Raw genomic sequence first — 16,255 nt, forward strand, 5'->3', positions numbered from 1 at the left:
GGTTGCTTATCCTGAAGCAGTGTGAGTCCCTCCCAAGGTGAAGAAATATAATTAGAAGAAAAAGAGATCATTCAGTGAGGAGCTTAAGGTAGGACACAAGGGGTTACTTTCTAGGGGAAAAAATAGATTGCAAAAAAAAAATTTAAGTGATTCTGAAAAGAAAAAGAGAAAAAAGAAATCTCTGCACTTAAAGAAAAAAGCGTATGAAAAATTAGCAAGGTAAAATTGACTTTCACTTGTTTTCAACACTGCTTGTGATTACAGCAGATCTGTCCCACCCCAGTGGGGAAAGAAAAATAAAAGTAGCCAAAGACCCACAGAGTTCCTAGGTTACAGTGAATTTATGCTTTCCCCCCCCTAGTTGTAACAAGTACACTATAATTATTATCATATATATAAAGACATATACAATGATAAATATATATAATCTGCATTTATACATGTATATTTGAATACTATATATAAATATGTTTGCATACATTTAGAAAACACTATTGACTCACAGCAAAGTGAAGTACATAGATTTGAAATATGTGACTCTTACAAGGAAATGGGCTAGTAATAGAAACACTACATCAGAATTTGGGTCTTCAGCATTATATTTTTAAATAAATAATAGAGGAATTATTTTTGCCAACCTGTACTTAAATGCATGCAAGGATCCTTATTAGTGCCTTGTTAGTTGCTTGCTCTACAACATCCTGACGTATTTTAATTCTGCTATACTTAGGAGCAAGTGTAGCTTAAACAGTAAAGCTTTTGAGAGCTGAGATAATAAAAGATTTTTTTTTCTTTTCATTCAATCACGTTTACAAAGCATACTTGTGGGAGAAAGTCACTATCATATAAATGATAATGCTTTGTATTTTTAACAAAACCATGTCGGTATGTTTTGTATTACTCATTTTTTACAAGTAAATTTTTTCCCTGAAATAAGAAAATAAAAGCATTAATACTTGGAGGCTAGTTCAAACATATGCTCTAACTGATATTATCAAAGTACAAAAGGCACTTTTAAGAATCAAGTTGTGTGAATTGTGCTGGATATCTATGAGCATAATTTTGAAGAGGCTTCAAAGCTTTCAAAATGCATATAAAACATGGCAAAATAACAATAGAGATCTCTCTGGGTTTTTTAAATCTACGCTTTATCTTTTGCTTATTTCTTTAACAGGTTGTTAAATTTTTTTTCCCCTGTTCAAGCCACATTGAAAAAGACATGGAGTTAGCTTACTTGATAGCACAAAGGCTTGACAAGATGAAGGTGCCCAAAGGACACCTGTTGAATTTAAATAGACCTTTTTGTTTATTTGCTTGCTCTTCCATTTGAACTTTTCGTGAAAACTGGCATCTCCTTATTTTGTTTTATTATCCTCAGAGATGAAAACTTACCCAAAGGATTGTAGTAAAGTCCAAGATAGTACATGTTCATCCACAGCCACGATAGTGTAGCTCCACCAGGAAATCATTTCCCATTTGTGTAGGAGATATACTACAGTTTTCAAATAACTTGCAAATGAATTATCTCTTTTGACTTGCACATTTTATTTTTTGTTGCTGTTGTGTTTATTACTTTAAGCACAAAAAGTTATTTTATAATTACTTTCCCCCCCATCTTTTCTTTTCTTTATGTAAAAGTTCCAAGTTACATCAGATTGTGTGGTGTTATGCCTTGGGTTAGAGCTTCCTAATCAGCTACATGTCACAGATACTGGAATTCATGCAAGTAATCTTAACTTATGAAGTGACAAGAACTAGCAGAGAAAGTGAGGATTTCAGTCATCAGGGCGGGGAGATTTTTATCATTCTGTCTGAGCAAATGCAGTGTGTCCAGCCGTCCAGTCTGAGGTCATGGCTGCCCCAGAGTTTGGGCGGTTGGAGATATTTTGGGATGCTTTCATTAGAAGGTACAGAGTACAGTTAAGAAACAGGCTTGGGGCGCCAGCATATGATTATGGCAAGACGGGCTGACCACTGGGAAATTGCTGAGCCAACAGGCCGAGAGAGTCGGGTTGACCTCCCCTGGGGCCAAGTCCACAGAGAGCCACCTCCTAACACACCTTCTGAGGATAATCCGAAGCACTCAGTGTTCCAAATACTCATCTGAGCAACAGATGTTTCTGTAAGACAAAAGTATTGTACATTTTCAAAGGCTCTGTTTATGAATCTTCTTGCCTTTCTATTTTTAAAGGTGCTTGTATCCAAAAAATATCCCTTGTATTTACTTTAGAATGATCCAACGTCCTTGCTGCCCATTTCATTGGTGGTGGTGGTTGGTGGGTGTGGGTCTGGGGGGTGGGGTGGGGGAGGTAGGGTGGGGGAGGTTGTTGCAGAAAAGCTCTAACCACAATGCAAGAGTCACTCACTTAGCAGGCTGCAAGTTACCAAGAGCTTGTTCAGAGAACCATTATATAAAGCAGGTATTTTTTAGACTTCTTATGTTTAATGACATTTAATGCTTCTGGATAAAATCTTTCCACTTTCAATTTGTGGTTAACAAAATATTTCTTTCCTTCTGTGTTTCTTGCTGCTTATAGCACCCAAACTTGATGGTTTTTTTTTTTCTTGATTTTCAAGCAGCCTGTTTATACAAAGCATGAAAAAGAGTTAAAATGAGAGAGAATTTAGAGAAGGTGTCATTTGATAACCATGACAACTCAGAAGGCAATAAGAAATTTGGAATCTAATATTTGTTTTATGAGCATTAGAAAACCTGGCAATTGAAGCAACAGCCCTCTGTTACCTGGCATAGTCAGAGCATGGTTGAAATAGAATAAATCTGAAGAAAATGGGAAAATGTTAATTTGATAACTTGGAAAGAAAAAAATACATAGTAAAAATCTACTAATGTCAGTTTTTAATCATCTCACTACATCTCACACTATTTATTTGGGAAGGAAAAAAAAACCCAACAATGTTATCCACGGATGCCTCCATGCCTATCCATCCTCCATCCTCACTTCCTTTCCCGCTCCCAGTACACTTCAAACAACCCTACATGAGGTTTGAATTGGGCACTAGTGTGTCTGTTTTCTTAACAGAAAAAAATGAAATAAAATGCTAAGCAAGATAAATTAATTACAGTAGACTCAAACAAATTGCGTTAAAGCATTGACTCTTAGGGTGTCAGGGATTTCGATTTAATTCAGTTTGATTTAAGTAAATCCCTTGAGCTTTTCTGAATCAAAATTTATATTTCAAATTTGGATGCTATAAGAAGCAAAAGTGCAGTGTATATCAACTAAAACAGGCTAAGCCCAAACCAGCAGTGACTATGATTGTCAGGTTTCTCCTAAGAAGACAACAGATCAACAATAATGAAAATGAAAGTTTCTACAGAAAAAGCAAATCTATAAAAAATCAGGTCCTACTTACCACTTTATAGTTTGCCTTCATTTGTGTGCGTGTGCGTGTGCCTGTGTGTGTGTGTGTGTGTGCGCGCGCGCGGGTACTTTTCCTGGCTACACATTTGCCTCTTCTCTAATTTATTTCCTCCCTTATTGTTTCTTTCCCTTTCCTCTTTTAAATATATCTTAAGGTCTTCTTCAGCAATTCTAGGCCATCTGTCCTCAGCGTACTAAATAAGCATTCATGGACACATGGCTGCCTCCTCCAGACTGACAAAGGCTCTTTAGTATAGCTAAGAGAAATGACCCAACAGCAGTGGTAAAGAGGCCTAAAAATATTTAAAGTAAAAAAAAAAAAAATAGCAAGACCCACCAACTTTCTCTTTGCTTGACTCCCCCATTTTTCTTAAGTTTATTTTATGTTTTACCATTGGAATCTGCCCTAACAGAATACATTTGCATAATTGCCTGCCAAATTGGATATAAGCTTATTTTTAAAGGTAAAGGACCCTTATATCAGGAGAAAGAAATTAATAAAAAAACTACCTTTAACTTCCTTTTAAGACATGGCTGCATATATTCTCCGGTAGTATAATTGGCAAACATTTAGAAGAAGAAAGGTGATTATGTTTAAGAAGCACTCCTGAAATTTCCACTTTTATAGTAGATACAAAAGGGTTGGTAGATATATATATTTTAGTAGCTTAATAAGGATGCACCCAGATAGCATTTTCAGATAACTTACATAAAGTGTAAGGCATTAAGGACTCACAGTTTTTAAAAAAGTATTCAGTGGATTAAATTTTTACATAAAAGACTTGGACTCTTAGTTCTTTTTTTTAGTTGACCAGTCTTGGATATTTTTCATACTATATAGAAAATTAACTTGTTTTATTTCCAATGAATACTATTTTCTTATATGTTTGTTAGTTTATTAAAGCATTTTATCTAATGAAAAATATTTTAATTGGATGTAAATTATCACTTTATTTTTTCACAACAGATGCTGTGTGAATTACATGAACTTATATGAATTTCTGAGCTACTCATAAGTATTCAGAAAACTGCTAAAACCTGTTAACTGAATAGAAAATAAGATATTTCTATCTTCTCTATGGCCTAAACATTGCTTATGTAAAAATTGTTAGGCTCTTCCCCCATCCTGAAACTTATTAATGTATAAGCAAGTGTTTTTTTTCATTCTTACACCTATAACATATATGCTTATACCTATACAAAATATAGCCCAAAGTGATATCTTCTAGAACTTACATCACAAAATGGCTGAACGCTACCTGTCATATATTTTATAGTAAAAGAAAAAAACTTTGCTCAACATTGCTGTCATCTATAGTCCATCATAAATCGTCCCTTAGAGTGTTTCTGGCTTAATTTCAGTTATTACTAGTTAATTTGCAAAAAAAAAAAAATGTTTCTTCTAAAAGCCTACAATAAAAAAATTCAGCAAATTGTTTTTTTATGATTACTAGAAAGAAAGAAAGGAATATTTTTAAAATGGCCCTCAAATTAGGATGGCAGGAACAGAGCGAGTCATCTGGTTTGATGCCACAGAATGGAACTCAGACATCAGAAGAACTATTATCTCATCTGTTTGAAACACAAACCAAGTTTTCCAGTTTTACAAACCCTCTTTGAAAAATATATATTACGGCATATATGCTATTAAAACTGGTCTTATGAGTACTTTTGTTTGTGTGTGGAGCGGATAGAGGCAGTGAAGTGGGACAAGAAGGAACTGAATTTAGGTGATGATGAATTTCATTAAGAACTATAGGTGTTCATCAGTGTGTGTCTTACAGCAGTCAGTGGTTTTTTATAGAATGTTTTCCCCCTTCAAAAAAAAATCTAGGGGATGTTCAGTGGGTTCTTTTGTTGTTCAATCTGTTAATTAGAATTTTGCCACAAATCTTAATGAGGAACAAAGTATGGCAAAAAGGTCTTATTTTAAAATTTAGAAAACATGAATGCCAAAATCAAAGTTGGAATTATAAACATGAGTGGAAAGATACCAAAAGATTTTATATGTTTGAAAATAAAAAGCACAGCACCCTCTGAATAACATAAAACTAGAATTAGAGATATGTCCAGGATCTGATCTGGGAAGGCAGCAGGATCAAAGCAGCAGAACTCTGTATGGATAACAGATAAAATGCCCGTATATTTACATTTTTATTTCAACTGGCAGTGAGAGTATATTACAGTTCTAACTCAGAGTTTTCCAAATGTAGGATAAATGGGACTGCTTCATCTCTAATACACTAAACCATCCCCCCCACACACACACACAAAAAAAAGGGGGTGGGAAAAAAAAGAAAAAAGGAAAAGGAAAAAAGAGGTTGGAAAGAGAGACCAGGAAGTAGAAACAGGGTCAGTCCAACCCTTCCTAAATATGACTTAAGTGACAGCTGTAAGACATGTCTTGAAAACTTTTTGGTCCTGTTAATGATAAGTTTTCTTGAGTAATTTTTTCCAGTTTGCTGTGTCAAATTCTTTTGCTGCTGTTGTGGTGGTTGTGTCGAATTCTTGATGAATAACAATGATAAAAAAACTTGAACCCATACATCTTCTTTATATTTTAAATTAATTTCATAGGAAAATAATAGGCCAAGTACTTATAGACACTGCATTTGAAAATAAGCCCTAAATTACAGAAGCAGCAATTGCACTCTCTGGGAAGCAACGTAACATAATGGAATAATACAGACATTAAAATCAAAAGGCCTAAATTATAAATTCGTACTCCATTTCTTACCAGGTATGTGGCCCCTGTCAAATTACATACCTCCCTGAGCCTCAGCCTCCTCCTCTGTAATCAGGAGATAATAATTGCTTCATCATGGACTGATTATGAATACTAAACATGATAATATATGTAAAGTGCCCAAAAGAGGTTTGGGCCCATAGTGGGTACTTAGAAAATGTAAAGTCCCCCACCCCTGCCTTCCTCATCTTGTACTGTCTAATGGCACATGATCAGCTTGATCACCAAAAAGTGATTGCTCAGAAATTTTCTGGAACAATGAGATATTCTTTGGGATATTTTTCATATTGAAGTCAACAGTCTTCGTAATGAAGACTGATCAATGCAAAGTGGATTTTCATATTTAAAAGATGTATGTGGGTGATTCTGGTAGGGGAGTTTTCTTTCAAAAAGTCCCCTTATTGGGAGCCATAATTATCATGAGTTATGAGTACACTAAAAAGTTATCAAAATTATTACTTTCCTAACAAATTTTCTTTAATTCATGTATATACAGTCCCAATCCACATTTCAGAGAATACAAATATGGAACATGAGCCATTCAAAAAATACTTAGAGTTGTGTTAGTGTCAAATAAATTTTATAAACATACAGACCCCCTTTTGGTACATATACTGTAGATGGAACTAACAACTAGTAAACCTTGTGCAAAACAACAATTTTACAGAAAAGAAATCAATATTCCTCAAAGAAAAAAAACCTTTAAAAAATTATACCATACCATAATGCTTTATTAACTTTTAATTAATTAATGCTTCAAAACTTAAAACAAATATCTATGGCCTAAGAAAAAGAATTTACTTCTGATGAGTAATATAAATAAACATTTTGTCACTATTTAGATTTTTTTTGGAAGTCCTCATGGCCTTCTGCCAAGAAAGTCCATAAGTGTGGAGTTTTATTATAGTAATTCTGGAGAAAGAGTATGAGCAAATATAATGGTGTCACTTGTCATAATTTAAAAATTTATAAATGTCCATCTTTAACTGATTACATTGTTTTTTATTTAAATATATGAGCATGTATGTACACACACTCACACACCTGCTCCTTGATTTTAAGCATTTAACTGTGCTCACAGAAATACCACTCAAGCGTTGTTCTGGAGTAATCTCACAAATAAACAGAGAAATACAGTAGGACTGCATAAGAGTTACTTGCGTTTTATTTTACCTATATTATAAAGGGCTTAAATATTTTTTTTTGGAGTCTAGAAATACCTAATGGAACTGATAATACCTAGCATAATGCCAGCATCTAACTTTGCTTTCCACCTACAGCATAAACAGTTTAAATTAATGTAAAAACAGAAGCACAAATACTTTGCCAGAATCTGTTATATAAACTAGCAATATTCACTTTCTCTTATTGTCAGAGAGGAGAATACCACAGAAGTAAAGGAGAAAGAAAGAGGCTATAGGGGAAAAATATAGAGTGTGAAGTATATGAAAGGAAAAGGCTAACAAAAAGGAAAATGATAGATTCTGGCTGAAAATTAGTATTATTTCATAAAATTTTGGTTAGATTTACAAGACAACAAGTTAAATTATTTCTGGTTAGTTCAGACAGTGAAAATATTCATCTGGATTGGTCCTAGTGTGCATTTGAGTTTCTGTCTGAAGAGCATACTTTGATTATGAATTTATAATCCTGCGCTTTATCCCTAGCCAGAATAGAAACAGTCTAGTGAAAAGAGTTGAAGCATTATTTTCATTATAGCCTCTGATTTTGTAAAAAGATAAAGAATGGCGTTCTTTTTAAATTTTTTAAAATGTATATTTGTGTATTTATTTATAATTGAAACCCAAATGTACACAGTACTGTATGTCCAATGTATTTCAACAAAGAATGGTATTCTTTAAGTTTCTGCAAGTCGAGCTGTGAGCATGATCAGGATAGGCAGGGTTATCCTGAGATAGCAGCCCCAAAACTGCAGTAGATTAGCACAACATACATGAGCTTCTTGCTCATTCCAGAACACCTGGGAACTCTTCTACTTCTCACTTCAGGCAGATGATGTTTCTATCATCTGGAAAGTTACTGGTTGCCTTGGTAGTAGAAGTGAGGAGCAAATTGAACTTTTCTTTTAAAGATACCATCTTGAGGTGACACATGTCACCTCTTCTTCTCACATTTCATTAACCAAAGCAATTTGTGAGGATATAAATTTGTTTCATGTCACAAGGACAGGGAAATGCCGTTTTACCTTATGACCAAAAGAAGAGCTACTAGTGGCCAATCACCGTTAGACTAACCAGTGGGAAGGCTGAGTGGTCAATTTTGCGTATTTTCATTGTGGTTGATAATAATTCTCATCATAACGAATACGTGGAAACCCACGTTGAGTAACACGGTCAAAATTAATGAATAGCTTGTCCTTTATAGTTTTGTTTCAGACAAAAAAAAAAAAAATAGTCCCCTACTTGCCAAGATCCTTTTTCCTACAAAGTTTTTCCACGGGAGGACAGCCAGTAGAAAATTGTCGGACTTTAAAAAACTTAATTATTACAATAAAAATTCTAAAGTCTCACTATATGAAGTCTCAGTAACCTCTACATAACTGTGCTATAGATACCATCTTCTCAGTTTGTTTTACATGCTATCTTTCTATATTGGAAGTCAGGACTCCTGTTTTATCCAAAAGTGCCTCTGGATTGACATCGCCACTATGGCTCCAGTTGCTATTGCTGTGCTGTTGCCAAGGCAGCCAAAATACAGACCCGGGTTCAGAGTAGGTGCTGGGTGTGTTGAGGGTAGTCACTTCCACTTTCATGAATACAGCTGCTCTGAATGTGACAAATACCATTATCATCATGGTCTTATTAGCTCCCAACCACAAGGTGCTATCTGAACAAATGCTTGGTTTTAACTGTCAGACCCTTGAATATGTCACATTTTTCTTTGGATCTTTGGGTTATTGTAACAGCTGTTTGTAAACATTGTAAAGCCTACATTAGGTACAGAATGGGTAAGAATATTTTGACCCAAATGTCTGCCCTCTGAACCACTGTAAGGAATGCAGCATGTCTGCTGACACTTAAAGCAGTAGATTTAAATAGCAACCAGGATCAACTTCCAGCTGAATAAGTCAATAGGCATTTTCGGTTTCGGCCTCCATCTGGGTCAGTTTTCTTTCATCGGCTGGACTGAGAACGTCCATGGGTATTCAGTCCATACTGAAAAACAAGGGGGGGCGGTGGATAGCAAGTAGGTATTTCCACGAAGATTTTGTCTAGGTCGTACTTTCACTAAAAGTCTAATATATGATCTTCGATAGTTGAAGTTACCAGTGCTTGTCAAAAAGCATTCCTTTTCTTTAGAAACAGGGACACGAGCAACTTTAGAATTTGTCATGCTCTGATCTCTTTCATTCTGTAAATACCCCATGCTATTTTATGTAGTGGTAATGAGTTAGATATTTCTAGTGCTTGCCTGGTAAGCAGTCATGAGGGCTGTTGTAATAAATAAATAGTAAGAGCACATTGCTCTGATAATAGCAACTTTCATTGAAGGATGTGAATGTGCCTTGCAAAAAGGGTGATACAGAATCCTTAGAAAGGCTTTTATTAGCAGAAATGTAATACAATGATTTTTAAGCAAAACAGGAGCGCAGAGTGGAAAGAGAATCTCTGACATTGTGTTTCTAGTGTCAGTTGTAATTTTGGACATGTAGGCCCTCAACCCAAGCAGGTGAGAGGCTACGAGAAATTCTAGTATGAAAATGCACTTATGGCACATTGAATATTATGTGAAATACCATCCTCAGGATTTCTAGATTTTATACATACTATTTATCTCCCAACAAAGTATATTAGATGGTCACCTTTGGAAGTAGCCAAATGGTATATATCCAGTTGAAATTTTACTTAGGATTAAAAATAAGACTCTTACAATAATAGAGTAAGAGTCTACTTTTCACAGGATAATCAGATATATTGCAGCCATGACCCTCAAAAGTTAAAAATGTTTTCCACCGAGCTTGCTTAAATGCAGTAAACTACTGTAAGTGTGTGTGCATATATACACAAACGACTATAACAACAGAGGTATAATTCATGTAGTTATCTCTAAAATAAGTTTCTCAAAGAAAATCTTAAAAGTGTTTGGGTCATAGGTTAGAATTAAATGCATCACTTAGTAAAAATGTGATGGGGTTGACAGGACGCAGTCAGTTTAAATTCGCTACAGATAATCAAGAATTGGCTAAATGTGGGACATAAGATTTCATTTAAAAATGCAAGGGAGTCCTTTTAATGTTTTCTTTTCATGTGATGGTCGAACAAATTGAGGTTTGTTCTAGTCTCAACATACACACAGAATCTCAAAATGAAACAGGCAAAGTTGTGTTCTGCTCTTTTATAGGGTGATGATGTTTGTGAAGTTTCTCACTTTGTTCACATGTTGCCTTGAAATAAAGAAGGCACTTTCATTTGAGCATGTGTCCTGAATTTCTTTATAAAATTAAAATTGAAAATGGAGGCTAGGAATAGTGACTGAAATCTCTTACATCTGTTTTGTCATGAAAATTATTCTTTGTCAAAGCTGGCCCTATATAAGTGGTGAGAAGGAGTAAATTTTTGTTCTATTGCCTTCTGGATCTCTTTTTATTATTTTAGTGTATATTCTAGTACATTTTTCTAGATTGTATTTCCACTCCAAAGCCCCGAGGAGCCCACCGTTTAGTACCCCTTAGGAATGTAGGGTTTTTAGGAAGTGCCCTATCTGTATGTTTTCTTTATTCTCACCCATCAATTGTTAACAGTATTCTGAAGTAGAGTTCTGAGTGCCGTGGACTATAATGTAATGATACCAATATATTACACATCCTATATAACAAGCAAGCAAACATCTGTTCTGTTCTATCAAGGGATTTTGTTCAGAGAATTATGTATAGAAATAATGTTGCAAATGGTTGCTGTATTTCTAAATTCATAGAAAACAAAATCTTGAGCTTATATTTAACACTGAATACCCCTGCTCCCCTCCTGGCTGCTCCTTCTCCTGATCTGAAATGTCAGTGTCCTAGAATAGGTGATTTCAGCTGTGTTGGTAGAAAACTATCTGAGATTACTAATTCCCACTCTTTCATGAAAGTGCAAATGACTTTTAATCCCATAAACTCCCAAAGGTCAAGTGGTTAGAATAGTTGTTACTGAAATAAATCATGTCTTCATAGAATCATCATAATACAACAGAAAAACTACAGTGAAAAATGTTCAGATTATATGTAAGGATTTATTTTGCAGCCAACACATGGGCATATCATACCAGTCTAGACTTTTGCCTCTGGATCTTTTTGTCTATATGATTTAGGGACCGTTTTCATTTTCAACTTCGTGCACCATAGAATCTGTAAAAAGTCCCGTTGGTCTACATTGTGGTTCCCATTTCAGCAGCTGCAAGGGACTAGTGTGTGGGAAAAGTGTGGCAGGAAAGAAGGTATTGTGTACATTGATTTGAGGTAAATCAGAAACCCTGGGTATTTGCATTCAACTAGGGACTTTCTGGGGATAGTGACTTAACTGGAACTGTGAGGTGTTCAGACTCTGTGGAAGGCAGTTGAAAAAATAATTAAGTTTCTCAAATCACACCATTTGTGTGACCTTTCATTTTTATTATTTGTAACTCAGTATTCATTTTTGCAAATTTCTAAGTGAAATACTAGTTTATAAATCATGAACCCGGCTTTCCAGCCATGGTCCTAGAAATGACTAATTCTGTGTTCTTAGGAAAATCACTTCATCTCTTTGGGTCTCAGTTCTCTGATGAATCAAATGAAGTTGTGGTTCTAGCTGTGCCTCAAAAGATGGTGGAGACCCAATAAACTATTAGATACAATCATGCTTAGATAAAGTTAAGTGCATTATGCAAATTTAATCTATTTTAATTAAATACTATAAGAGAGAACAAAACGCTACCTTAAAATATTTTCTCTTCCTCTTTATTAGAACTAATTTATTGTAGAAATGAAGTTCAATATTTAGGGAAATTAAAATGTCACTACTTTCTTGAAACTGAAATTAACTGTGCTTTCAGATTTTATAAAGTAATTGTTGGGATACCTACGTACAAATGCTTATTTTCTGCCTTTTAGAATGCTAGGAATCTCAATATACTTCTAAGGATCCTTTAACACTTGAGACAACGTAGATCTATCTCCCTTTTATGGTCTGTGCCTTTTTCTTTTATTCGCGGGGTACCAAGTTTTATTCTAGGTACGGATTCGAAGATATTTGAACATATGTGATAAACTAAAATTAAACTAAACTAAAATTAAACTAAAACTGAACTAAAATTAAAAATAGGGTTTTAATTTTATATCATACAAAGCATTTATTAGAGTGCATGGGTTTATTTTGGAATTCAAGAAACAGCCTTTGGTAACTTTAAGATGTAATTGAGGAAATATTTCAGGGGATTGGGTCCTGTGTTTAACAGATTGAAATGGAGACAAGAAAGAGTAAAGCTTTCTATATTATTGTCGCTGAGGTCCATTTATACCCACAGTACATGAAGCATTAGAAAATACAAGTCAAAATGAAGTATATTCAGCCCGACGGTTCTACTTTACTCAAAAAGATGGTCTAGGTGCAAAACCAAATGCTGTATGACACGTTTTATAGATTGCCATTGCATAGATTTAGGATTATGGCATGTGTCATATTACATGTATAATTGATAGCTCCGTTTGATGAAAATCTGAATTTCAACTATCGATACTCCTACTCCAAAGTATTTCACAATGGATCTTATTCTTTCTAAACTCTGAAACATCATAGTACATACCAAATATAGAACACAAAACCAATTAGGAACAGATTTCAAATATATCTTTATAATACATGTTTATTATACATATTGATATATGTAAATACATACACATATATAATCTCAAATCCTCTCAATATTCTATCACAAAATCAGCTTTTTTTTCCTGGATTTATGTTATTATACTTTAAAATTATTCTTATCTTTTTTATCTGTGAAGCCCTCTGGTAACTCTGTAAAATATCCAGACATGTAACATGCACTGATTTATTGAACATTAAGGTGACTTGAGTGCCAAAACCAGATACTTGGGAATTTAGCAGACTTCGGCTGCCTTTGAATCAGTTCATTGTTCAGAATTTCCACAGAATGCAGATTGGACCAGGTGGGCTCCATTTTGTCCCTTGCTAAGTAACTTTGCCCCAGGGAGTTGGAGAAGTATATCCACTTACCTCTAAAATGAAAATGATGAAGGTGAAAGGGTGACTCAGAAATTTGGGTGTCACCTTGACTCCTGACTCTCCCTTGCCCCTACTTCTGATGAACACCATGTCTGTTTCTTAAACCTCTGTTATATTCCTGAGTTTCTTTACCACATCCTCTCCAGTCACCATTATTTCCCCCCTGAATCACTGAAACAGTTTCCAAAGTGGTTTCTTATAGTTTAGCTCCCCTGAAATTAGCTTTCCATATTGCAGTGAATATAATCACCCCAAAATTCAAATCAGATCTTTTCCCTGCTGAAAAGTCTTCTTCCACTTCCCGTAGTCTGAAGGCCAAATGGATCAGTTTGCTTTTGTTGGTTCATGTTCATCTTTTATATGGTTGGTTTTCCTCAACTTTCTCAAGATTTTTGGTTGTGTAGTCACATTTACAAATGATGGGCTATACTGAATAGCAAAGGTAGGTGGCACATACTCTAGTTCAGGACTGTTTCCCATGACACCACTCCCCTCATTGAGAATCAAGCTGAACAAAGGTTCTGCATAAGTAGGGAAAGTCAGGGGAATGTTTAAACGGGTCAGTCTCTTTGATATATCCCTGGGAAAAAAGCAGGTTACAGAACAGGAACCTCCTCCAGGCCTAGTATATTCCATTCCCCAAATGGAGTGCATTTTGTTACTTAAAATCTCTTTTTCTGGGTGTCCGTGGCAGCCCAGAGGTGTGTTGAGGTCTGCTCAACTTCCCTCTCAGACAGCAGCATCTTTACAAGATAACTTTCTTAGGAACACTTGCGTGTGCCCACTTGATTTTCAGAACAGCTCTTGGGCTTTCATTGCTAAGCAAAAGCCTTTGCTGCCAAACTATAGCTCTGTTTACACCAGTAGAAGTAGAAGAGCTCACCTTCCCCAGCTGTTTGGAAAGCAGATTACTAAACAATGACCTAGAATTGCTGCCTGGTCTATCCCTGTCCTCTGTGTTTGTTGATTCACCTTAGAGATCCCTCATGACTTTTGTTGAATTTTATCTTTCATTTCTCCACCAGTCATCTTTCATTTGTTCTCTATCATCCCAGAATTTTTATAAAATTTTGATTCACTGATGATACACATTTCTTGTTTCCCAGAGTGTCATGGTCATGGTATCATTCACTTTAATTTATCATTTCTATTCAGAAAATTTGAGAGAAAGAAAATACAGACTGGAGTTCAGTTGACCATTTTGAACTAGAAGATTAAGTTTACCTTTAATTTTTCTGGAAAAATAACTTGAATAAGTAACTTAATAATTAAATCGAACTCACAGTTTTAAACACCTTTAAGGATTTTAGAAGCTATGTGTCCGTCGGTGGGTAAATGGCTAACGAGGTTGTGGTATATGTTTACAGTGAAATATTATTCAACCATTTGCAATAACATGAATGGACCTTAAGGAAATTATGCTAAATGAGATAAGTTAGAGACAAATACTGTGTGATGTCATGTAGTATGTGGAATGAAAACAACAGCCTCAGAAAAACAATCAGAATTGTAGTTACCAGAACCTGGGAGCATAAGGGGGAATTGGATGATGGTGGTCAAAAGGTACAAACTTTTAGTTTTAAGATAAATGAATACTAGGAATGTAATTTAGAATGTGATGACCATAGTTAGCACTGCTCTATGATATATTTGAAAATTGTTAAGAGAGTAAATTATCATCACAAGGAAAAAAGCATTTTTCTTTTTTAATACCTGCATCAGATGATGGATGCTAACTTACTATGGTAATCATCTCATAATATATGTAAGTCAAATAATTATGCTGTATACCTTAAATTTATACAATGACGTATATCAGTTATACCTCAGTAAAAAAGGAATTTCAAAAATATTCTAATAATTTACATTTTTATCCTTCAAGAATCAATTTATTTATTATTTTTTATTTTTATTTTTTAAGAATCAATTTATAAAACAAAACTATCTGACCATATCAAAATTAATAAAATTAAAATTGTCTTTATAAAGATTCTGTTTCTCAGTTCAGACAGATATCATTTTGAGGAATTTTAATTTGTTAATTATAAAATACCAATAATCAATGATATGGAGATGAATCAAACTGATGATTAGTGAATATACCATTTTCTTGCTAAAACATAATAAATGATATTTAGGCCATTTTCAGTTATTTAAACAAAACCTTATTTATTATGCCAGTCCTCGGCCAATCTTCTTGATGATTCTTTCCATCACAGTATAATTTTCAATTATCACATTTTCTTAAAGTCAATTGAAATTATAGTAATTAATGGAGATTAACTAAATTATATACCTTTTTGAACTCTCCTAACAACTAGAAGATCACTGACAAATGATTCAGTAAAGATTTGAAAACTATCATAATATACCCCTAGGAACTGGTTATTTTAAGAGATACATAATGGTAAAAAAGAAACAGAAAGGATCAAATACATGGGGTCTTTCTTCTCAAAATGGCTACTAATATTATTGATGGGCACCAAACATTAATCCCCACTGAAATCTAGTGTTAGAAATTAGTCTATGGGTTGTACATACATTTCACACAGAAATTCCATTAAATCTGTCTGAGAGGATAACCCATGGGACCAACAAAAAATGGTTCTGTGGTAGGAATAGACTTTTAACTAAAGGTTAAATAAAATTGTACTGATGCTATTTTAAACTGATTGCTCAAGACAGTAATTCCTTTTGAATGGTCCTTAGTTCGGTTTGCTCTCTACTTTTTTTTTTTTAATCTTCAGTACCCCTTTATATTTCCCTCATGGTTGTATTTTCATCGCCATGTGCTTCTGTCAGTCTCCCAAATCAAATCCTTTTGTCCAGGACCTACCAGTGGTTGTCTTAGCCTTCACAGAGGTCTAGATGTGTGGGAAACCTCCTCATCCTTTTAC

At 34.6% G+C, this 16,255-nt stretch overlaps 1 long non-coding RNA gene across 1 annotated transcript; it reads right to left on the bottom strand.

The window, feature by feature from the left end:
• Positions 1–1,782: 1,782 nt before the first annotated feature.
• Positions 1,783–3,471, bottom strand: LOC140613908 (uncharacterized). The gene is made up of 2 exons (XR_012014829.1): positions 3,376–3,471; positions 1,783–2,120 (listed from the first exon to the last, which is right to left on the bottom strand). It is a non-coding gene; the product is annotated as an uncharacterized lncRNA (long non-coding RNA).
• Positions 3,472–16,255: the final 12,784 nt, after the last annotated feature.

The sequence above is a fragment of the Canis lupus genome, chromosome 2, assembly GCF_048164855.1.
Source record: "Canis lupus baileyi chromosome 2, mCanLup2.hap1, whole genome shotgun sequence".
Lineage (NCBI taxonomy): Eukaryota > Metazoa > Chordata > Mammalia > Carnivora > Canidae > Canis > Canis lupus.